Source organism: Condylura cristata, unplaced genomic scaffold, assembly GCF_000260355.1.
Source record: "Condylura cristata isolate star-nosed mole 26May11 unplaced genomic scaffold, ConCri1.0 scaffold00025, whole genome shotgun sequence".
NCBI classification, from domain to species: domain Eukaryota; kingdom Metazoa; phylum Chordata; class Mammalia; order Eulipotyphla; family Talpidae; genus Condylura; species Condylura cristata.
This window is the reverse complement of record NW_004567126.1, coordinates 4,002,097-4,028,060: the sequence shown is the minus strand read 5'-3', so window position 1 is coordinate 4,028,060 and position 25,964 is coordinate 4,002,097.

Here is a 25,964-nt window from a genome sequence, read left to right as displayed (position 1 = left end):
GAGTGGTGCCTATTGCCACTTGCTTAGCTATTAGAAAGGGGAAACTCATGCTGGGTCTCAGCTGACTTTCTCTTCCATATGTTTCTACTTTTATGGATGCCTGAGACTCCATTTAATGGATTAGCGACATCTGCTTTATTAATGTGGGTGAGAATATTCAGTGCTTCCATCAAATCAAGAAAACAAATAGGATGGAAAGAATTTAAAAGACATATTGTACATATGTAATAATATGCTAGAAAGTAAACAGATGACATATAGGGAAATCTTAGTGCCAGGTTAAATAAGAAGCGGGCAGAATTCAGATTATTTGGTAAATATAAATAGTGAATTAGTATCCTAACATGCCAGACATACTAAAGATCGAATAGAAAATGTAATGAAATAAAAGTATGCTGCTTAAATATTCAAAGGAATGAACAGAATTAACTTTGAAGTTGCTTTTTTTAAATTTGTTTTCATACATTGTTTACTTTTGTGCAGTTTTGATTTCTCCCCTCAGGCATAGTCCCTGTAGTTCTCCCACCTTCATGTCACCCATGAACCATCATCACAGTCCCTGTTGGATCACCTACTTCTCCTTTCTCTGAGGCCCCCCACTTTGCTGGATGCCTCAGATCTAAGGTCAGCTTGCAAGTTTGGTCTTTTTCTTGACCCTGTATTCAATTTATCTATATTCTACATATAAGTAAAACCATCTGTTATCTTTTTCCTTCTGACTTACTTTGGCTAGTATAATCCCTTCTGCTTCCATCCATCTTTTTTTGAGAATTGAGTAGTATTCCTTTGTGTACCTATGTCACAACTTTTTGATCCATTCATCTCTTTTGGGGCAAATGGATTCTTTCCATATCTTGGCTATTAAAAATAGCTTTAATAAAAATAGGAGTACAGGTTTCCTTTTGAATCACTGATGTGAAGATGACATTTTTTAAAAACATAAATACACAACATAACCAAAGGGATGGAAAGACCCAACGTTGATTGTACCACTTCTGTCATCTAAATTGGCTACTATTTCTGGATCCCCAGTATAATCCCATCCTGAGTCTACAGATGCTCTACTCTCAAGGTATGAAAATAAGAACAAAGGTGTTTTTTTATTTATGCATCAAGAACTGGGGGTGCAGGTGCAGGAGTAGCTCTAGTAGCTGGTTTAATACCTTTGTGTTTCCAGATGAGCCCCTCCCTGTAGGGGCATCACTGATTCCATACCTTCCTCTATTGCCCTCTGTTGCTCTGACCTCAACGCTGGTCCTCATCAGCAAACCATCAGCTATGAGGCAGCTGGAAGAAGGCAGAGTTTGCACACACTGTGAACAACAAGATCAGGAAGCGAGGCACGTTTACCCAGCTTACAGTATTAACTCATCCTATTTCACGCCCTTACATCTTGCCCTGCACTTTCACTGATTCAGCACGCCCTATTACCAGGTAGTTTTACTATAGTCTGAAAAAGTTTTTTTCTTCCATAACCTCTGGATGGCTTGTTAGGCAATGTACTTTCAGGCTACCCCTGTGTGATGATACTTTCCTGTGCAACACATGCTTCCCTGCTAAGTGGATTTTCGTGCTGAAAGTGGCAAATGCTTCTCAGCACATTAAGCCAAGGCTGATATTTTTCAGCTTAGGTCATCGCCAAATTGATAGGTTAAATTTAACTTCCTTAATGAACTAAATAAATAATAAACTATGTATTTCTGAGAGGAAATTTAGTACACTTGAAAACGGTATGTTGTCTATTTGTGAAGAAGTCCTCCTTTAACCTTTATCGAGAGAGAAAAAAGTAATTCCCAATTTCAAGAGAATGGAGCTCCTGGTTTTTGCCAAATTTAGCAAAGCTTGGGGAAAACAAAGCCTTAGTAGGCATTGCCATCTGGGACAGCAGACTTTGAAAGATCCAAGAATGAATAGGAGAACTGGAACTCTTTTGGAGTTTGTCTTAAAGGAACGCATGTAGGAGAACTACTATTATTAAAGGTGGATTTCTAAAAGAAGATTTGGCTTTTGAAGACAAGCAGAAGTTATGCAAGTCACTTAAAGTTACAAAGACCACACATGGAGTTCCTAAAACAGTGAACAGGGGTATATGTGCATGTGTATGTGCACACACACACACACCCACACACTCATCCTGACAAGAGAGTGGGATGACATGTCTCTCTCATCTTCCAGTTCATCTTGCTCTGGTCAATTTTCATGGCACAACAGTCTTAGAAGTGTTTAATGCCCTAATGAATTTCTGTATATCTTTGGTCTGATATTGCAATTGTCAGCAAGAAACAGCACCATTTTCTAATAATTTCGTAACTCCAAAAGGAGGCTACTGGCCTTCTATCTCTACTATAGAGCAAGGGATGTTCTCTAAGCATGAGAAACAGGAGACAATGTTCTCGATCTTTTTTTTTTTTATTAGGCAGTGTATGATCTTCACAGGATAGCTCATGATAGAAAAGAGAGGGCTTGGCAAACCGAACTCACATCAGAAGGCCCTGTCTCACTGCAATACCCCATTCCCAACCATGCCACACTGGCATTCCCAAATTCATCCTTCAAACAATTTCCAGAGTTAACAGTGAACTAAAATCCAAAATCTTTAGCAGGCATTCTGGTTTCTCTAACTTTGCACAATTTGTATTCTCCAAAACATAGTTAGCAAGGCAATTTCTCATCCAAAGGCTCCACACATATACATATACTTTTCTGACTACTGGTTTTACATGGGTTGTGATATAAACTATGCCCACCTTTGGAGGGTGTTTAAAATCTATCATCCTGGGAATGATAGCTATAATAATACCTCACAAAAGACTCAGAAATATTTTCAAATTCCTGTGTTATAATCAAGTCCTCTCCTTGAAATAATATTGTTTTTATTGAATGCAGGCAAAGTCATATATCTCCTTTCATCATATAAAACACATTTTCTCATAGAGGACATCTATGATCCTTAAAATAAACTAGATGTCTGGTAAATTGGCCTTTTATATTTTTCCTCATTTAACACACTTGGTATGATCTATAAAATATAGTTTCCAATATGTTTATTTTTGTTTAATGCTGCATATTTAATTCATTTGTTTAATGTCAATAATATAAGTTATACTAGAACTACTTTGCTTGTAACACACACACACACACAGGAATTTGAAAATATTTCTGAGTCTTTTGTGAGGTGATATTATAGCTGTCAATCCCAAGGTGATAGATTTTAAGCATCCTCCAAAGGTGGGCATAGTTTTTATCACAACCCATATAAAACCAATAGTCAGAAAAGTTTCTCTGTGTCATCTGCATCACTCTCTGTCACTGCAAGGTTGATCTGAGGGTCATCTAGTGATTTGAATGGAAATACTGTTTCAAGCTTTATCTTGAGGACCACGTATCTTCTATTCATGTATTTATAGTATGTACATATCAGAGCATATGGAAAAGAATTGGTACTCAGAAATATCAAAGTGGGCAAATCTCCATCTAGGATAAATGTACCCCCAAAGTAGCTGAATAATAGGAATTAGACTGGATGGTAAGAGAATAAATAATGACAATTAAATCATCCTTTGTGACAAAGTAAATGGGCTTTATCTGCCAAAAGAAATACATAATTAGAAGTATGGTCTCCATGATTCTTTTAAGATTAGTAAATATTGATAAGGATTCCTATAATAATAAAAAGATAGTATTCAAGATATGTATACTACTCTTCTTCAATTATAATTATATTTTAATACAAGACCAAATTCTTGTTGAGATTTGCATCTTCCAGATTGGAATTCCCAATCAAGCAAAGCTTGAAACAGTATTTCCATTCAAATCACTAGATGACCCTCAGATCAACCTTGCAGTGACAGAGAGTGATGCAGATGACACAGAGAAACTTTTCTGACTATTGGTTTTATATGAGTTGTGATAAAAACTATGCCCACCTTTGGAGGATGCTTAAAATCTATCACCTTGGGATTGACAGCTATAATATCACCTCACAAAAGACTCAGAAATATTTTCAAATTCCTGTGTGTGTGTGTGTGTGTGTGTTTACAAGCAAAGTAGCTAGTTATAAACTCAACAATATTTCACTTGGCTTCAGAAATAGACCAAATCAACCCATGACCCCCAGATCATATCCATATAAATTGAAATGAAAGTGGCTATTACTGAGAAGTTTGAAAATCTTTTGCCTGAAAGTGAGATACTTTCCACAATAGCATCTCCCTGCTATAGGTACAGACCCTGCTATGACAGGGTCATGTACCCTGTCATATGGGGTAGAATAAGCTAAGTACTTTCTAAAGACATAGCACTCCAAAGGGTGCAAGGAGGCAGATATTGAGTACAAACAGTATGTTCTAGCCTCACAAACAGGTAAAATAATTCACTTCCTTCTGTGTGAGGAGAATGGAAAAATATAAAGAAGGGCTAGGGTCCTCTTACCTGACAGGCAGTAAAAAGAGAAGCTTGGGATGAAGGATACCTTGGCTCCAAATAAATTATTGTTTCCTAGCTATCACTTACACCTTAGCTTATAGTTTAAGTACCTCTGTCTCTTACAAATTTGCCTGATCACACTGATGAGTGTAAAGTCATGTCTCTTCACTTTGCTCCTTGTATTTAAAGAGACGGTTTAAAGGTTAAAACCAGGGAAAGGTAGCTTCTACAATTTAAAGACTTACAAATTGTATGAAGCAGAAAAAAAAAATTGTACTGCTCCTAACTCACACAATTTTTAACTAATGTACTTATACAATTTGTATGTAAGGGTAGTAAAAGAAAACATAAAGAAGAAAGCAACATGAGAAGTTTTTATTATATACAACAAAGTATATAATACAAATACAGTAAGATTTCCTCCCTACAGTGGATATTCAGAGAATAAAATAAATCACTCATTCCTTTTTAAACAATGTGATCCCAGTTACAATAATTCTTATTTTATATTCTTGTTACTACAGGTTTGAATGATGAAGCCTGTATTGCCTAACTCTTTCTGTTTGAATTTGAACATGAATCTGCAGCATAAGTAGGCAGGTATCCAGCTGAAGGCTCATCCTGCCAGGCAAAAAAGCAATGTGAAGTGGTTGGTTAACATGGTAAAATTAAGACTGACAGATCCAGGTACACTTTTGTGGCAAAGGCTGACAGACACATCATGGATGAGAAAGAGGGTGCAAGTGAGGAAGAAGTCAGAACCCAGAGGCCACTTGAGCCTAAATATCTCAACTTTTGATGGTGCGGATTCACCCCAGTCATGAGACACAGCTTTTTATTAACCAAGCTCTGTTCTACTATAACCAAAAGAAATGATTCTTATTTGTTGATCAAGATTTAAGGACTAGGGCCTCCCTGGGAGTTCAAGGGGCCAAGTCTCAGTGCTAACAAGCTATCTGTAGCCATTGCGATACAGGTTCGATCCTTGGCCAGGTTGCTACCCACATGTCGCAGCAGACCTCTCCTGTCTCACCTACTGCTCCCCTCAGCAGTGTGTTTCAGTCTGCCTGTTCTGCTCCCTGCTTTCTTTCTGGTGAATACTCTCCCCCACTGCACCTCTGGCCTAAATCCCAGTTCTTGTATGCACAAACAAATAAAAATAAATCATTTAAAAATATTTAAGTAAGGATTAATTAAATGAAAAGATTTGGTCTATCTTCTTTTCCACTTCGATCATGTTCAATGAAATAATGATTTACCAGTAGGCAGCAGATTCCATTCACTGAGCCAGAAGCTAAACATTTAGAGAAAGATGAAACAAGGTCTTTAACCTCAAGGCACAATTTAAGAACAAATAATATTTCATGGTCTGGATATACCATGTGTCTTTAATCATCAGGCAGTTGATGGACACTGGGCTTGTTGGTGATTATTCATAATAATTATTAATAATGCTATCATAAATAATCATGCATAAGTGCTTGTTTTCCTCAAATCTTTTAGGAATGCCTAGGAATGGAAAAGTTGTGTAATTCTATGGTCAACATTTTGCTTAGTCTGTTGATTGTTCCCTGTTTGCCTTGCCATGAGCAGCGGTTACCATCATAGAGTTGGGGATCAGGAAATGGAATCAAGATCAGTTAAAAGATTATCTGCTCTCTTTCCGAGATTCAATTCTTTTATATTTTATCTTAAGCTTTACCCTTACTGCTGTAAGCTCTTGAGTAGTATCCAGAATTCCAAAGAAGTTGTTTCTGACCATTTTTGCTAGCTTATTTGTTGCTTTTGTTTATGAGACAGAATTTTGGATTTCCCTACTATGCCAACTTCACTGACACCTACTCTCTATATTTTTGTAACTTCCAATGAATCTATAATTATTTTAAAATGATTAAACTAGAAATACCTTTTTCTTAAAAAATAAATGTTAGAAATGGGGCCTCCCTTGTGTCACCGGGGATCAAGTCTCAGTACTATGAAGCTGTCCACAGCCACTGCAACATGAGTTAGATCCCTGCCCAAGGAACTGACCCACATAGTGCAACAGACCACTCCTGTCTCACCCCTGCCCCCCGTTAGCAGCGTATTTCAATACATATGCCTGTTCTGCTTCCTGTTCTTTCTGTGGTGAATCCTCTCATTCTCCAAACTCCTACCTCTGGCCTGCACCTAAGTTCTTACATGCATAAATAAATAAATCTTAAGAAAGTATGTTAGAGATGATGGTAGTACAAATAACTTAAGTCAAAAAATACTTTTAATTTGATATAGACTTATCCTACTCTTTCTAAGACAAATTAGGTAAAAATGGTTTTAACTCAGAGAGAAATAGATAGATAAATAGATAGGTGGATAGATAGATAGATAGACATTTCACCTTTGAAGGTAGGATTAAAAGATATACCTGTGTACACATATACATTTCAGCTCTAAAAACGGGACTATAAAGTATAGGGCATATAATTTTTAATTTAAAAAAATAGACAAGGCATGTTACACACAGCAATCACCTCACCTGCTAACACTATGTTTTTATTTCCTTTGAGACAATGTTGTTTTCTATATTTGAATGAAAATATTTAAATTTTAGTGCCTTTAAAGAGTATTTATTTCAAGTGTGTACTAAGTTCTGATTCTGCAATTATTGTTAATTGGAAAAATTCCAACTTGCTTGCTGTGTTGCGAGTCTCATGATATTTGTCTTTGTTCTTACTCCTTTTGTGCTCTGAATTTGTGGAATGAAAAATAGATTGAACTAGTATTGTAATTTCAAGCACAGACTTCTCTAAGTAAATTACTTAATAAGCTTTCCAGATGGTGTGAACTCAACAGTGACAGGTCCTGCCTATCAGTTACCACTCTAAGCTAGTTTATCATAAACATGTGAAAGCTATCCATTCAGAGGACTGAATTTCACTTCACTAAAGTAATGTGAAAAATGATTTTCACTTTAAGTGTGGATTTAAATTAACATTTGAAAATTAAAGTATATTTTTACTCAAGATATATGTGATGTTTTAATATGTATATGTAGCAAAATAATGATGAAAATCAAGCTACTTAACATATCCATCTCATTATATACCCCGTTTTTTGAGTGTATGGTAATAGTATCTGAAGTCTACTTTTAGCAAATGTCAAGTATATGCTACAATATGACTGACCATGGCCACAGGTTATACATTCGATCTCCAGGCTGTCTCATCTTATATAAATGTAATTTTACATGCTTTGACCAACACTCTCCATCCCTCCCATCCTACTCTCTAAATCTACCTATGCATTTTTTTTAAATTCCAAATATAAGTGAGATTATACAGTATATTTTCTTTCTGTCTGAGTTATCTGAGTTAGCATAATATCCTCTAGGTTTATTCATAATTGTGTGATCAGTGAGATCTTCTTTTAAGGATGAATGATGATGGACTATTCTCCTATTCCTTCTCTTTCTCTTCCATTGTGTGTATGTATGTGTAAGTTACTTTGTCATAATCATGTAATATATATGTATGTACTGTGCATATGAAGAAAATGCAATATCCATTAAAATGGTATCTATTTTGAGACATATGTAAGTATATAATCATGTTACTATATAATGTTTGTTGAATGTAATATTTGTCCCAGGTAATATACTGAAAGATTTGTATGGTTTCCTATTTTTATAGAATTGCCTAGATTAGATGGAAAGTTAATTCTTATAATCTCATTTTTAAATTAAAGGGATTGAGGTTTAGAAAGTATATGAGAAATTTCAATGTCACATAGCTGGAAATTATTTTAAACTGAGATTGAAATTCTGCCTCTAAAGCCTAACCTAAATTAAATAAGACATGTAATCACTTGATTAGTTGAGTACAATAAAATGAAATAAGGCTTAAAAAAAAAAAGTTGCAATGTTAAGGGAATGTGGGACCAGAGCTAAAATGAAGGTGCTGAAAACTTTGAAATATTTTGATGGAATATATATTGTCACACAGAATAAAATTGTAAGTATGCATGCTTACAGAGAATGGAAATATATTATCTTAACCTAAAGTGATATAAAATCCATGCTTACATTTGTTTAGTTTTGGCTGGCTGAACAACATTTAAGTTTTCTGAAAAAATCAAGTGAGTCAAACAACTTGATTTATTATAGGAGAGGACTAGTTTCTCATAGCAAATGCACTAAAGCTAGTGAGTTACCTGGTAGATAAAGAAATAGTGCCTAAAAAATTCCATTTCAGAGTATGGCAAAATAATTTTTTTTTCCATTTTCATCCATGCCATTTTCATCCATGCCTTCCATTCAAGATAGTAGGCAGATACCTTACTTTACAGATGCTTAGAAATTTTTACCAACATTTCTTTTCTTTGTTTTTCAAAAGCTGAAGAAAAGTAGGGGAAGAAAAGGGGATCTGTGGCATTCGTTTAATATTCTCCAGGGTGGGCGGGAACAGCCTTTGTGGTCTGTTAGTAATAGGAAGGCATAGACTGCTTCTTCCAGAACCTTCAGGCTGGGAAGGACCATAAAGGAAAAGGTAGTGTGGCAGGCAGTGTGGTGTGCAAGACTCCTTGTTGCAGCCCTATGGTCCCCAGCCTCATCAGAGACCCTGCATTCCCATAGGACACAAGGAGAAGAATGAAAACGCTGAAGTTCACAAAATAGTACAACAAGGTAAGCCAGGTGAATAAAGAACAGTCTCCAAGACAAAGTCAACAGCTTGGCTCCAAGTAACACCCAAAACTTAAGGAAACATTTAGGTGGGAGGGTACCATCCAAAGAGTAACTGAAGTCATGTTTTCATACATTTGGGGACTTCACTCAGAGGAGCTATAAGTTGATTTGCAATAATTAAATAATGTGGAAATACATGTTTATTTGAATTTTTAAATGAAAATTCATGTCTGCTCCAAGTAAATAAAAGTAACTATACAATGAGAGATTCTATTTCTAAATCAATTATATTAAAAATTAAGCCATCTATAATTTTCATGTTTCACATTTCAGATTGCATTTTATATGGCTTGTAAAACAGAAATGTTTCTTAATGTAAGGAAAATTCTTCTAGTTACACAAATAACTGATTTTTCACTGCACATTTTCAATCTATTATGGCACCTGTATTCTGTAATTAAGCTTTATATTAGTAACAAAATACAAAGCTTAGAATCCCTGCTCATAAAATTTTTATACATATATATCTTAATGTACAAAATGTTATTCTTAATCTTTAACAATGTAGTAATGAATTTCTTGTTTACATTAAAACAGACTGATTTACTAATGAAAACAATCCCATTTTTCCAACATAAGGTGATATAGTGCTTTATTCATGATCAGCTTACTTAGAAGTTGGGGAGTTTGTTATTTGTTATTTTGCTGTTATTAAAATCCACAAAGCTGAGTTTACAACGCACTGAAATTTTCTTTAGAGCTGAGTCAAAAAATTTTGAGAATTAAAGGCTTCTGTGTCTTTGAAAAAGGTATATATTTTGATAAGATAATTTGTGAAGCCTTGAGTCTTGAGTGACAAATTTTCAAAAATATATATATTTTCAATTGGTAAAGTTAGTATTTCATGCAGATGTTGATTTATAATGATGCATATCTGAATCTTATATAAAGCTATAATGCAAAGTTACATGAACAAAATTTTTAATTTTTTTTACTTATTCATTCACATAATGAAAGTACAGATCATTGAAGAAAGAATGATGTAGAGCTCAGTTAAGTGAGAATGCATTTCTAAAACTGCCTACTAATTATAACACAGTCAACTATATCTGTATTAGGCTGATGGGTGTTCATTAGTCATTTCTGTGCTTCTTTTAAAAATTCTCTCTATACTATGTTTTGAAGGAAGAAAACAACTCTTCATATCTAAAAAGGTAAATAGGACTTCTTTGAAATAATTTCATAATTCAATTCTCAAGCAGAATAGTGACAGTTTTCAGAGTCAACTGTGCTATTTATCTGGAGTTCTCTTCCATATCCATGACTTTCCTAAGTGAAGTCTGGATCTCTGTTGCTTCTGTTACCAGCCTGACTCTCTTGGCTTTTAGAACAGAGAGCTGACTTTAGCTGTCTGCTTAGATATTAATTTTCCCAATCTATGAACCAGGTCAGATTTTGATGCATCCTGTTCGCTCTGCCATTTTAAGAGTTGTCTGAAATTGTCCTGAACTTGCTGAATATTTCAACTCTGAAGAGATTTTCTTTAACAATAGCCATTTTTTTCTGGGTAAGGATAGACAGCATGAATCTTTGAAATTGAAGAAGATGACATGCATACTTTAATAGTGTTGTGGAAAAACTCTCTAACTCATCTTCAGTGTGTCTACATGACAGGCTTACCTTGAAAATAAGTCCACAGACTTATAGTTTCATTTTTCTCTGCCTTTTTTTTTTTTTTAAAGATTTATTTATTTATTCATACAGAACTGGGGTACAGGCCAGAGATGCGGAGGGTGAGAGGATTCACCAGAGACAGAGTGGGGAGCAGAACAGGCAGATCGACGAAGTACACTGCTGAGGGGAGCAGCGGGCGTGTCAGGAGAGTTCTGCCACGCCATGTGGTCACCTCCGGGGCAGGCGGGAATCGAACTCATGCGGAAGCGGCTTTAGATTCTCTGCAGTGCTTTAACCCGCTGCGCCACCAGGGAGGGCCCTTTTTTTTTTTTTTTTAACTCCAGTGAAGTCTAGGAATCTTCCCCCCCTCCCTTTGTATACAAGTCCGTATCTCAAGAAACATTTATAATGAAGTCGTTATCCCATTTTCCACAAAATCTTCTTTGAACTGGATTGTCCTTTTATTTTTTTAATAATCAGTTGACAATACACTTATTCTGTTGTGATCTTTACTACAATCCTATCATCAAAGAAGAATGATTACTCTTTCTAGCTTTGTTCCAGATTTTCTCAGAATGAGTCTCTTCTACTTGTTGACATGATTTTCATACTCAGCTTTACATTGCAGAAATGGGAGGAGAAACCATTCCCAATTTATTTTGGCATTCATTATCTCTACTATTTTCTGTTGAAGCAACAAATTGAATATTATATTTTATTTGGATATGCTAATGTAAAATTGGCCATTTAGTTCTATGACTTTGGGAAGATGTTTAATCAAACCTCAATTTTCTCATTGTAAACTAAAGACAATAATTTCTTTAAACTCCTCAAAGAATTAAATAGACATCAGAATATACTTTTTAAACTGTAAAACTTTATATAGGTGTAAGAAGTACTACAGTTAAATATCATGCAAATAGGTTCAAATTACCTATTGTGCTTTTATTCTTTCTTTGGCAAAAGGACATATTTTTTTTGCAACTAAGGTTACTAAAATATAAAAATGAAAAGATGAACTGAAAAGATGTACTAGCACATACAAAAGAAATTAAGTGGAAATGCAAATGGGCAACAGGCATATGAAAAAAATGTCTAACATCCTTCATAATCAGGAAAATGGAAGTTTACAGCACAAGGAGGTACTACCTTACACCAGTGAGAATGGCATAAGTGCTGGTGAGGATGTGGGGGAAAAGGAACTCTCCTGAACTGCTGGTGGGAATTTAAACTGGTCTAATTACTATGGAAAACTGTGTGGAGGTTCCTCAACCTACTAAAAATGGAGCTTCCATATGACACAGAAATTTCACTCCTAGGGATCTACCCAAAGGACACAAAAACATAAATTCAAAAGGACACCTGCACCCCTATGTTTATTGCAGCAATATTTATAATAGGTAAGACTTGGACTCAACCCAAATGCCCACAAATAGGCAACTGGATCAGGAAGACACGGTATTGATTGACAATGGAGTACTATTTAGCAATCAAAAAGATAAACTAATGCTATTCACAGGAACATGGAAGAAGCTAGATGGTATTATGCTCAGTGACATAAGCCAGCAGGAAAAGGAAAAAATAGCAGATGGTATCACTTATAGGAGGAATATAGGGGAATCATATAAGGGATCAAGGGAAAAAATCACCAAGATAGCAATAAGAAATACAATAAGCAAAACAGAACTAATTAAGTATAAATCAGAGACATTCTTCAGGGTCAGGGGAGGGAGTGGGATCAAAATAAGGAAGGGAATGTTAGGGGGAAAGCTGTCCTGAATGAACTCTACAGATACAGGTTTTGTGGACACCACTCCCACTACAGATACTGGAACTACAAATCCCAGCATCAACAAAATGAAGTGTACTGGGACCTAAGGGTGGAGTTAAGAAAACAAGTTTGCATATAAAACTGGACATGTGGACTTTGGGACTCTCTTGGCCTCATGGTTTACAGCCTGTCTCTTGGCTTTTCACCAGCTTTCAGTGAGCTACTGGGGTTCCAGGTTAGTGGAACTGGTAGGACAAATTAACCAATTTATCTCTCTCTCTCTTTTCCTCAATTATTCATTCCCTTTATCTTATAAATAAACCCATTGTTAACCTTTATGTGTGTGCCTGCAGTTGAATCTTATAAGCCCCTTTGAGTGTACCAGTGAGGACCCACATTCAGTCAACCCAATTCATATTGGAAGAGCACAAGGAACTATGGTCATGATGCACTGGTCAATTGATGGTAGAAATTCTATACCTAATAAAAGGAAGCAAACTTTGTAAAAAAAAATATATGAAGAATACTATAAAATATAAATAATTTTTAAAAGAAATTAAGTGGGATAGCTAATAGCTGGTACAATTATATTTGACAATTATATTTGAAATTTGCTTCTTTAGAGGAAAATATTGAAAGACAAACAACAAGTTTGAGTATGATATCAGGTGAAGTTTGCCTTTGTTTTTCAAATTGTTTTGGGGTTATTTACTTTTTGAAATTGAGCATGTATCTGGTTTATGTCACAGAAAAGTAAGACTTAAAAGAATACAGGTTAAAAAAAAGAAAGAGATTAACTCCCTTTCCTATTTTTTCCTCACATTTCACTCATTATTTAAAATTCTGCACTGTTCTTGTATAACTGCACCACATTAAGAAAATAGCCTCGCAGATATTCCAGTGGCTAGCTACTTGCTAAGTGCAATAGATTCTTAAAACCTTTCCATTTACCCTACACCACTGAGCTATGTGTCTATTCTATTCCTCTCAAAACCTCCTTCTCCCTAATCTCAGGGACATATTTTACTTCTTGTATCCTTTTTCTTCTCTGCATAATCATTCAATTGCCCTCTCTTTAGCAGACTGTTCTTTTTTGGTCTTTTTAAAAGAAAATTTTCAGTAAAGGATAACATCATGACTTTAATACAGATAGAAAAATGAACACAGTTTAAAGACCTACTCATTTGATGAGAGAATGGCAGATGTTACAATTGTTTCAAAAGAGAATTTTAAAACAGGCACATCTACAGATTAGGGATATTGAAATGAATATGTAAATGCCAGCAAGACTGAATTTTCCCCTGAGTGGAAAGGAAGATAATTAAACATCCACCAAGCAAAATTGTCATGTCTATCAATGACCTACAATTTATAGAATTACAAATAACTCAAAGTTCTTGAAAGTTTGGAATTGATTTCTAGAATTGCAATGTGTATAAGCAAATCCTTTTTATCCTTTGAAATTCCCCCCCAAGCCTTCCCATAAATATTAGTCCTCTAAATTCTGATCATCCCTTTTTCACTCTATACATTCCATGTGCATATCCATAATGAAAATTAATATGCAGACTATTAGTCCTATTTTTTTTAGAATGTTAGAAAATGAGGGGTATGAAAAAAAATGTTTATTTGAGCAACTATCAACTCAAATCTGTCAGTAGCTAATAGAGCCTAGAAAAAGGAGCTCCAAGGAACTGTATGAAAAGAAAATAATTTACAGGCAGAAGGAAGCATAAGTAGGGAAGTTATATGGGGAAAAGAAAATGCTGGTTATTACAAGATTATTTTAGGGGATGCCAAGGGGCAATCAGGTAGATTGCATAACTAGCACTGATAAGACAATACCACCTATTTGACTGGTTTAGGATTTATTTTTGTGAGAACCAAAACTGTAATTAAATTTCTCTAGAATGTGTTGGGGTTGAGTGGTTTGTGGCTGTGCTGGCTACATTGCGGTACCTATACTGTCTCACTGTTAAACAGGAAAGTCTTAGAGAATGTTTGTTTGCTGTTTTTTGGGTTTTTTTGAAGATTTATTTTTACTTATTCATGCATTTAAGAATGGGGTGTTGGCTAGATGTGGTAGGGAGGTGAGATGATTCAATAGAGGCAGAGTGGGGAGCAGAACAGGCACTGAAACACGGCTGAAGGGAGCAGTGGGGAATCAGGAGAGGTCTGCTGTGCTACAGTAGGGTAAGTTCTTAGAGGGGGGGTTGAACTCAGGCTTAGGGTGATAATGCTGAGACTTAACCCTATATCACCATGAAGGTCCAACATTATTATTTTTTTTATTCATGAGTATATTTTCTTACATTAAGGAGGAAGACTCTCATTTTACATCTGCGATTTATAAAGATGCAATTCAATTTTTCCTTTTTTTGTTTGTTTTAAAGGTGTGTGTGTGTGTTTATATGTTTACTTGTCTATATTTTATTAGGCAATGCAAGGCTATACCATCAAAATGCTACTACTTAATTATTTTTGATAATCTTTATTATTAACTTATATTTATAGAATAGTGTAAAGATGTTAACAACCCTACAAGTTTATTTACATAAGTAGTACTTAAACAAGAAAAATCAATTGCTGAAAAAGATATCTTTCACACACACACATATACATATGTGTGTGTGTGTGTATTTAAAGAAATAGTATTCATAAAAACAAAAGAATATTTGGTCTCCACCTGTTTTTATGACTAGTGAGTGTAAACAGCACATATGTGATTTCCTTCATTTTTCATTGTTCAGCATATTACTCTGGAAAATATGGTCCCATCTTTTACTGCATGTTATTGGAGAAGTCAAACAGTATCTGAATACCCTGGGACAGAAGGGAGACGGCCTGTGCTGACTGCTGTTTGTGCTTTGTGTGCAAATACATATTTTGTTTTATTTTCCAGCCCTGTATAAATACACTATATTTACCATTTACTCCACTTCCTCATTTTCTCAGCATGTAAAGCTATAATGCCATTCTCTTTTCTAAGATAGCACTATCAGAATATATCTCTTCCTTTTTAGAAGCCATTTAGTATCTCAAGTTGGTATTAGTAGAGTTTAGGAAAGTGCCACAGTGCTATTTAACCTCTTGTTCTGGAAACTGAAATGCTGCTGCATGTTGCCTGCTAACCTCAGACAAAAGCCTCCATTTGCACTAGTTGGGCCACCGGTGTTCCTCTGCTAGCTGTCTGCCACATGCTAAGGGCTTCTGTTCGTGCTGGAATGTCAGTAACTCTATGCAGAATTGAACTTCTTTCATCTATTTGGGAGATTAAATGCATTATCTACTCAGTAAATTTTATCTTGTCATCTTGTTATTCTAAATGTAGACTGGATTGTCAAGTATGAGAATCAATAATTTAGAACCTATTGCAATTAGATGTAGATTTGGATATTGATTTTGACATCAATATGTGAAGTCTAGGAATCGCTAAGGCCAGCTCACAAATAAATGAATTCAGGAGATTCAAAGTCGATATGATCCACATGTACATAAATTTTATTGTACTTTGGAAATAAAAAAGTTTCATATTGATTCATGCTGCTAAAAATGTACCTCTCTACTTGATGATTATGGTAGCTGGAGTGAGCTGGGTGAAACACCTGCCCCTGGCAAAGCACATACATCAAAACCATTGCCTGACCTCTCATAAGCACTCTCAATCTCAGAGTGAATAATGGGGAGCATGTACAGCAGGTAAGTCATGGTAAAGGTCACACTTTCCATACTAGATTCTCTTCAAAGTGAAATGGGGAGTTGAAGTAACAAGTTCAAATAAAGACAAGTTCCTTGAGTGAAACTGTAAACTTTGATCTCAATAACCATAAAAATCTGCTTATCTTTTTAAACCTAGGTTTCTATGACTTTCTTAAGAATCATTAAAAGGAAATTGTGTGGCCCTCCCTGGTGGCGCAGCGGGTTAAAACACAGCATTAAGAAGCTAAAACCACTTCCGTATGAGTTTGATCCCTGCCTGTGACCGGAGGTGACCACATGGCACAACAGACCTCTCCTGACCCGCCCGCTGCTCCCCTCAGCAGTGTACTTCATCGATCTGCCTGTTCTGCTCCCGGCTCTGTCTCTGGTGAATCCTATCACCTTCCACATCTCTGGCCTGAACTCTAGTTCTGTATGAATATTAAATAAATATTAAAAAAAAAGATGGTCTCAAATTCATGTTTAAAAAAAGGTGGATGGCAATTAATCAATAGCTACTCTCAACACTAAATCATCTTCTTGTAGTGTTTGGTGAATAACCCAAGGTATTTATTTTAGGAAAGAAAGGTGATGTCAATGAAATTCTAAATTCCTCAGCCCCTTTTCTAGGCATGGTTTCCTAATACATGTAACCAGATTTGACATGGTTTTAATAATTATTTTAGGTCCTTGATAAAATACTGGCTAACTGCTGTCTATCCCTGATGATTTTATTTTTCCTTAGGAAAATAAAACAAGTTGTCTTTGCTATCATTCTGTGGGTTTAAAAACAGAAAAGTCCTTTTTCCAGATGTTAAAGAGGAATAACTCGACATAGATTTTTGCTAAATTCACAGTGGATAATTTCATTTCCACTCTTTGGTTAACATATACCAAATATTTGGGGTAAATGGCAAAATCATGTATAAGATCACACTAAATATCTATTGAATGATTACTTCAGGTTACTTATAATAATAAAATCTTTGCTAAATGTATCTTGGGGACATGAAGACTGAATAATTTGGTCAAGATTGAGATCTGAAGCTCTCATCCCTAGAGGAAATGATGACAAATACAGGGAGATCTTTATTATTTTAATAACATAAAAACCAAGATTAAGGTTTTATATTAGCTTGTTTTCACTTTGAAAATTACTAGGAACTGGTGTGGGGAGATAGGAGAGCAAGAGGACAGGGGAGAAAGGGAAAATGGGAGAGAAAAGTGAGAGAGGAGAGAAAAAAGAGAGAGAGGCGTGAGGAGAAAGTAACCATGAATAACCATGCTTTATGTATGTTCAGGAACTCAAACTTTGAGATTTGTGAGCAGAATGAACTGCAGACCTCACTGGAGACTTGTAGGCAAGTGGAATGCTGGCTTCATAGTTTCCTTGACAATTTGGGGTATTGTAGGAGGAGCTAACAGGGGCTTCTGTTCCATCATAAAACAAATGCATACCTTATTTGGAATAACCTGTTATACTGTTTCCAAACACATCACTACTCATAGTAAACATCCTTATGACATACTTTTATTTCACAATTTCCTGTGACTCTCTTTTCCAGGGTTCTCTCATCTGTTTTGAGTTTGGTGACTATGCCTAAAATTGTACCAGACCATCAATTCCTACACTTTGCAAAAAAATAACATTCATCTTTGCTAAGCTTCATTGCTGTTTTGGGTTTGTTTTTCTGCTACTGTAGGTAGCAGGCTCAGCATTTACTAGCTATATCAGGAGCCACTTGAGGCAATTCTAGGTAAATGGCACCACAGCTTTGATTGTCCCACCCCAACTTCCCGCAAAAGACTAACAAGCGCCCACACTCTGCTGCTTACTCTGTTTACTTACATCCTGGTAATACTTAGATCTCATTTTATAGGTTCAACTGTTCATTTATGTACAGTTTACATGGAAAACAATCGTTTGGTTATTGTTCAAGAAAATACTAACTTTGGATAGATGGGATTAAGAAAGCAACGTGTCAAGTGTGTGGAGAGACAAGTGATTTTTCAGAGAACCAATGAGTCATGTTAATTTACTGAGTAATTTTTTAGTATTAATTTTATTGACTTCCAGTAAAAGAGTTCTTAATCTTTCATTTTTTGTAATACAGCAAACCCTTATATATCTATTTTAAATTTTTTTACATCATTCTTCATTTTGTGCATTTTTTCATCTCAATTATAATCCCGTGGGCTTCCCACCACCAATTCACCCGTGTGCCATCACCATAGTCCAGTGCACACTTCCCACCCCAGTTCTGATACCAATCCCCTTTCCACCCCCATAAAATATCTCTGGTTTATATCTCTGGTTGTTCATTGATTTTTTTTTTAGTCGATTACATGTGTTTCTCCCCCCCCTTTGATCCCTTATGCTCCTGCTATGAGTGACATCATCTTTTAAGAAACACTGGTATGATGAAGGATTAGTGAATTTAATGTAGTATAAGCACATTCATTTTCAATGATACATGCTGGAAATGTATATAATATTATAAACAATTTCATTTTTTAAAATTCTAATTTAATTAAAAAACAGCAAATGATGAATATAAAGCTACTGAGTCATTGACCAGAGTGAGCCACCCACCTCTTTGAAAGAATGAATCTTTAGTTAAAGCCCACATAAGACCATTTAATTTTTAAACTCTCTTTTAGTAAGAATCAACTCTGACTCCTGAACAAGGGCTGAAAGATGATAAATATAAATTGTGATACACCGAGATAATAGAATATTATTTATGACTCAAAAGTAATTGAAAGGCATGGAAGAACACACGGGTGCTATGAAAAGACATGAATCTGAAAACATCACACATGACTGATTCCAACTATATGATATCTGGAAACACGAAACTATGGAGACAGAGAAAAGCTTAGTGTTTGTGGGGGAAACTAGGTGAAGCAGAGAGGATTTCTAGAGCAATGAATAGTCATTAAATATTTGTCCAACCCCAAAGAATGGGCAACACCGAGAGTGAACCCTAATCTAAACTAGATTTTGCGTGATCATGAGATGTCAAGGAATGCCACTGATTAAAACAAATATACCCCTCCGGGGCAGGGGGTGTTGACTGTGGGGGAGGCTTCTATGTACTAGGAGGGATTATATGGGAACTTTGTACTTTCTTCTCAACTTTGTCAGATCCCTGAATCTGCTAAAATATCTATTTTTTTTTAAATTAAAGGGACAAATATGAATGTTTAACACTGTATTTTACTGTGACTCACAACTTTTCAAATTTCACTGTATTCATATGAATTGCTGGGATCATAGAAATTTATTAGAGGAAGCATTTTACTAGTTAAACATGTTTTGTAAAATCCAGAGATTTAATTTTAGGTTTGAAATCAGAATAATGCTGAAGACAGCATTCTTTTTTTCTGACCTTCTTCTGAAAACATGTATCTTCAGGGGATTTGAAAACAAAATATGGGGAGGAAAATATAAGATATCAATTTCCATAAGACAAGCAAGGATAGTAAATGTAGCCTGATTTAAGTGATAAATCATTCTTGTACTTTTATCAAAGTGCACTTTCTTATTATAATTCTTAAGTATTTTCTTTTAGTTATTTCTTAAATCTCCTACTGACAATGTATAGAGAATATTCAAACTTCCTAACAGACCATGGAAAAACATACATGTATAATGAAAATTCTAAAATATTTGGATTAAAGCTTAAATATCCTGTGGTAAATTAAACAGTTCCTTAATGATTCATATTGCTTTCAGTAAAAGAGGTGCTATAATAGAACTTGATTATGGTGATAGATAAGCATTAAAACAATCATAAAAACAATGATAAAGAATTAATCATCCCAATTTGCATACTTATAGAAACAGACTGTGACTTTGCTAAATCAAAGAAATAATTCAAATTGAGTTATAAAGAGGTATTGTATTTCAAGAATACCACTATGATGCACAGGAAAAGATCATGAAAAGCTATTAAGAATAAGTTTTTAAGATGCTGTTATTTACGATGTTTCCTCTGAACTAAGACTCAAAGGTAAGGCATTTCCTATGCTCTTCTCCACTCACCATCCCACTCAGGTCAATTTTTTTAGATAAATGAGGAATTAGAAAGCTTTCTTGGATATTTCTGAAATCATGCTATTCTTAAAAGTGTCACCCAAATTACCACCCCCTGTAATAGGTATGATGGGTAACTTCTTTTTGATGAAATTTTTAATTCATATCAAAAGTTAAGTTTAGTAGAATTTACAAGGAAATGTAAACTAGAGTGAATATTCAAATAAAGGAAATCACCAGCGACAGTCCCTGGATAGCATCTGAATCATGTGACAGTCCAATCACCTATGACATTAACAGAACTGCATAGACTACATGTTGAAGTCATCAAGGTCTGGACCTCACAAATATGTTATTTTCTGGACACATATTTGCAAGAATGACCCACCACTGAACATAGGACCATAAACACATGCATATAACATGGTAAAAGCTACAGCTAAGATTGGATGATCAGGCAGGTTAGGCCCACACTCTCTGAGCTGCTCCTCAAAATGTTGCCCCTAAGCTTGGATTGCACACATCAGCTCCCCTCCTATAAAAAAGTAAAGTCTCCATGCTGGTTTTAAGCTTTAACTATTACAGAAATATCACATTTCTCAATTATTAATGATTTTCTTCTTGAGATCCAACAATCCAGAAAAAATATGCAACATATCAGCAAGACTAACTACATGGAAACAGTAAAAGTTTGTATATGTGTGTGTATGTGTGTGTATGTATGTATGTATGTATGTATACATGCATGCATGCATACATACATACATACATACATACATATATATAACTTTGTATATATTTAACTATGATGAAGTAGCAGCATTCATTTAACTTTTATATGACATCATATCATAGTTTCTATTGTAAGGGTACTGTCTTTTGAGGTATCTTCAGAGATTTTGAAAAACTACCAGTAACGCTATTTAGAAAATTACAAAGATCAATATATACCACATGAAAAGGGTTCTGAGAAATGTAAGTAAATGAATACAGTGCTCCAAACATAATAGGAGCTTTCTTACCTTAAAGATCTGGCCAAGGAGAAGAGCACATGGTGATGGTTCACAGGTTTATTGGTGGTAGGAATTTCATGGAGAATACACCTGAAAGGAGAAAGCATACAAGCATGAATTGTACTAAAGTGATGTTATATATATATCTAGATCTTTATATATAGATAGATAGATAGATCTAGATCTTTATATATATATATATATACACACACATATGTGTGTATGTACATACATACATGCATACATACACATATGCATGTATGCATACTTACATATATGCTAGATCTCTAACGGATCCTCCCAGATCTTGCCCTTCTATACATCTTTGAAGAACTGGCTTAATACCTGTATTTGTAAAGCCTTTATTTCCCAAAATTTTTATCCTTCATGATCCATATACTTACACACTTAAATAATATTCAACATTTTTCAGAATCCACAAAGATTTCACAAATGACAGGGACCTAAATTAACAACTGGCATTTCTGCAGTATTTTCCATACTATCTAATATAATGATAGATTTAGAATAACAACTCAATTAAGAATTAGTTGATAGAGGCCCTTTTTGGTGGCACAATGGCTAGGACACAGCACAGCAACCTAGCCACAGTCGCTTCAGTGCAAGTTTGAACCCTGGCCCTGGAGAGATCCAAATGGCACTGCAGACCTCATCTGTCTCAGGCGCTGCTCCTCAGCAGTGTATTTCCTTGATCAGCCTATTCTGGTCCCTACCCTGTCTCTTGTGAAGCCTCTTACTGTCCCTGCACCTCTGGCCTGTACCCCAGTTCTATATGCATTAATAAATAAATCTTTAAAAAAATAGTTGATAAAGTTAGATCCTCTAAAAGGTTACCATTTTCTTAATATCTTTCACAAATTTTTAAAAATTATTTTACATAACTTTTGGAAGAAACATCGATTCTAGTTACTGAATTAGACATAAGAATTAGACATTAGACAATTCAATTGGCTCATCATCAGATGAATTTTCTCTTCTTGGTCATTTTCTATATTAGTAGAAAAAGATTGCTTTTTTCCCCCAAAGCCAATATATCTTAACCTTTAAACTGCCTGTTTGAAAAAGGTCTTTTACTCACCATTTGTATAAGTTTGTAAAATTGCAAAGTACCCGCATTGCCTTTACATTAAAGCAAAATATAAATTTTATGATATAAGGCCACTCCAAAATGACAGCCGTTTAGTTGTTTGTAAGCACTGTCAGCTTACAAGGAGTTGACTCTCAGTGTATCTCAATGAGTTATACAGGCTTCACTTTTATTATGTATGATTGACTGTGGGCTTAATATTGAATAACATAGCCGCCACAGCTGCTCAGAAAAGTTATAAATCAAGAGTTTTCACTCTCCGTGGCATGTAGCAGTGTGAGAAACTAATTTAGACTGGAAACAGCATGTCCTTGCAGAGAAAGATTTGCCCCAGGTGAAAAGCAGAAGCAACACAAATGGAGCCAGACACAGCTTTCCCAGGAGGATTTTTCTTCCATCTATGACCTCGGGGTTTGTCAGGGTTTAAAGCAAGTAAGTTGTCAATGTATGTTCTCTCATGAGAACATATTTTTTGCTCCTTCTCAAACACATATTTATGTAAAAAAATACACAAAGGTATAATGAGCGATTTTGTTAGTTTTTTTTTTAACAAACATAGTTTTACTTAGTGTAATTTGCATATATAAAAATTACCATTGTAAATGTGCAGCATAAGTCTATAGGCAATGCTGGAAGATCCCATAAGTAGAAGAGAAATCTTGAAGCAAAAACTCAACATAAATCCCCTCAAATGACACCATGAAATAGCTATCTATTGGAATAGCTCACAGATAAAACTTTTCATTGCATCTTTCCCTCTTACATTTTAAAAACTCTCCTGTATCTAAAAAGTGAATACAATGATTCTATTTACTTTACTTTACTGTTATAATCAAATGATAAACAGAGTTGTTTTAATAATAGTGTGATATATATATATATATGCTATTTTAGCAAATAATATTTTTACATATTTTTCCCAAGATAGCAGATATATTAAAAAAAAAATCCTTGCAAACACAGGAAATAGAGTATCTTCTGAAAACCTTCAGGACTAAGCCAAGAGGAAAGGCAAAAATTCACTTCTAAGAATGAAACAGACTATACCAGACAAGTTCCAGAATACAGGCTCAAATAAACACACTAACTATGAAATTTACCTGAATATACTGCTAGGCTTCCATTCAGATCTCAAGTCAATGCATCTCTCCAACTAAACAGGACTCCAGTACAGACTGAGCTCAAGCCTGCAGTTTCACTACAGAGGAGTTCTGATAGGATGTTTGCTCCAAATACTACTAGATTAAGAAACATCTTCAAATCTGAGATGATTCTGGAGCAATAGAAGATTTCATCTTTGTGTATACCATGAGATTGCCTCCTTGATTCATGAGATTGAGACATAAATTTTAAGAGGAGCAGAACTTACTACTCAGCACCTTAGAATATCCTCTCTTGACACCTTCACTTAGACAGTGTCATAGTCATGATTCAAAAGTCAGAAGTATTTTCAAAATTACAAACACTTTCATATATACCCATGCAATTTCAAACAGACATCTAAACAAGTGAGAAAAAAAAGTTACTATTTAAACTGACACATAAATTTGTATGATTCACTATATATACCTATCATTACTTCAAGGAAGAAAGACCAGAAGAAAGTTTGGGAGTTAAAGACCAAACACCTAGGAATTTAAAGAAGCTGATCAAAAACAAGGCAAACAGAATTCAAAAATTTTGATGTCTGCATTATACAGGGGTCTACGTGTGTGTGTGTGTGTGCATGCACACACACAGGAGACACATATGCCACATGTGAAACATATTTGTGTCATGTATGAAGCACAAACATGCATACATGTATATGCATGTATACACTCATATATATGTATATATATACACTCATTAATATATGAGTGCATATATATTTTTATATTACAAACAGGAAACATATCGATGCATAAGCAAGCTGGGCTCACTATGGTTGAGTGACATGTTAAGTCTAGAAAGCATGGCTCATTAATACGGATTAATAATTTTTGCACTATCTAGAGAAATTATTTTTTGAAAAGTGGATTTATTGCATTATGAAGAAAAGTAAAAAGCTTTTTATCTTACATAATTTACAAAGTTTTGTGAATGAACATGTACAAAAATTTAATTCAGATATAAGCACTACTAAGTAAATCCTACTTGGTGTAGTTTTTCATTTCAAAGTGAGCACTGATATAGCTTTTTTATGAATTTAAAGAATAGTATTTTAAAATGTTTAAAAATTTGGTGGATATAGAAAAGAACAGAAAAAATGTAAAAATCATTTACACTGTTGTCAATAATGTATAACCATAATGAACATTGAGGGTGTAGTCTTCTAATGTTTTCACTGTGAATTACTTGTGTGTGTATTAATACATTTTTTTTCTTAAACATATTAAGCATGTTTGTAATAGTAAGTAGTTTCTAAAACACAAATTTGAGTAGGTTAACAGTGCTGATTGAATGATATGCTACCTCATAATACCACATTTATGTTCTTAACTGTTGGATTTTATTCAGTTTTAATTTTTGTTTAACAAACAATGCTGTGATGGATATAATACTAGATTATTCCTTGACTGTTAATATAATTTTATTATTTAAATACAGAGACAGTTATTAATCAGTGAAATCACCTTTGAAAACATTTTATTATATTTTCCACAAATTCACATTCCAAATGTTTTTATCACTTTATAATTTCATGGCATAGTCTAAAGATAGGACTATATTTATGTATTTTTGCCAACTTTGAGCATTTCCTATTCTTATTCTTTACTTCTTTGCTGGGCAACATTTTAGGATCATTTTATTATAGTGCTAACTTAGATTTCTGTAGCAAATTGGTTGAGAACATTGTGGATTAAAGTTGGTCAGGCCTAGATTTTTCAAATAAGTAATTGAACAACTTAACTGCAATCTTAATGTTATGATCTTATCAACAATAAAGTAGATATTACATCTTCTATGATATTAGACTTAGTGTGATGCCAGGAATAACTTAAGAATTTAACATAGAGGTATAAATTATTCAATTGTTGCTACTAGAATTACTGATACTTCAAAAATTTATTTCATTTCCCTTTAAATGCACTGAATATGTAAATTGATTTACCTGTGAATTAAATCTCTATTTTAAGACATTCTGTCATTCTAAGAATATTCTTTTTATATTTATAAAAGTTCTTTACTTTTAAGGTATATTAACCAGTTTCAACACCTGTCTGGCACAAGCACATGATTCCATACTGTACTCATTTTGCTATGACTAATGAGATTTTCCAAACCAGATAATTTTCTAATTTCTTCAGCAAAATGGAGTAAATTTTCCTTTGCTGATCACACCTTCACTTGTACATTTATAAAGAATTTTGTCACACTAAGCAATTAATAGATTTTAACATCCAATAAAGGATATCATATGAGAAGTCTAGTTATCAAAATATGACAACTCAGAATCTACAGTTACTGTTAGAATTTCTGAAGATGATCCCAAATAAGTTCAAAGTCCAATTCTTTAATACTGTGTATGCTTGAAAATAAAATATTGATTAAAGCAGACACCAAAGTCTGTTGAATGGAAAATTTAAGAATAT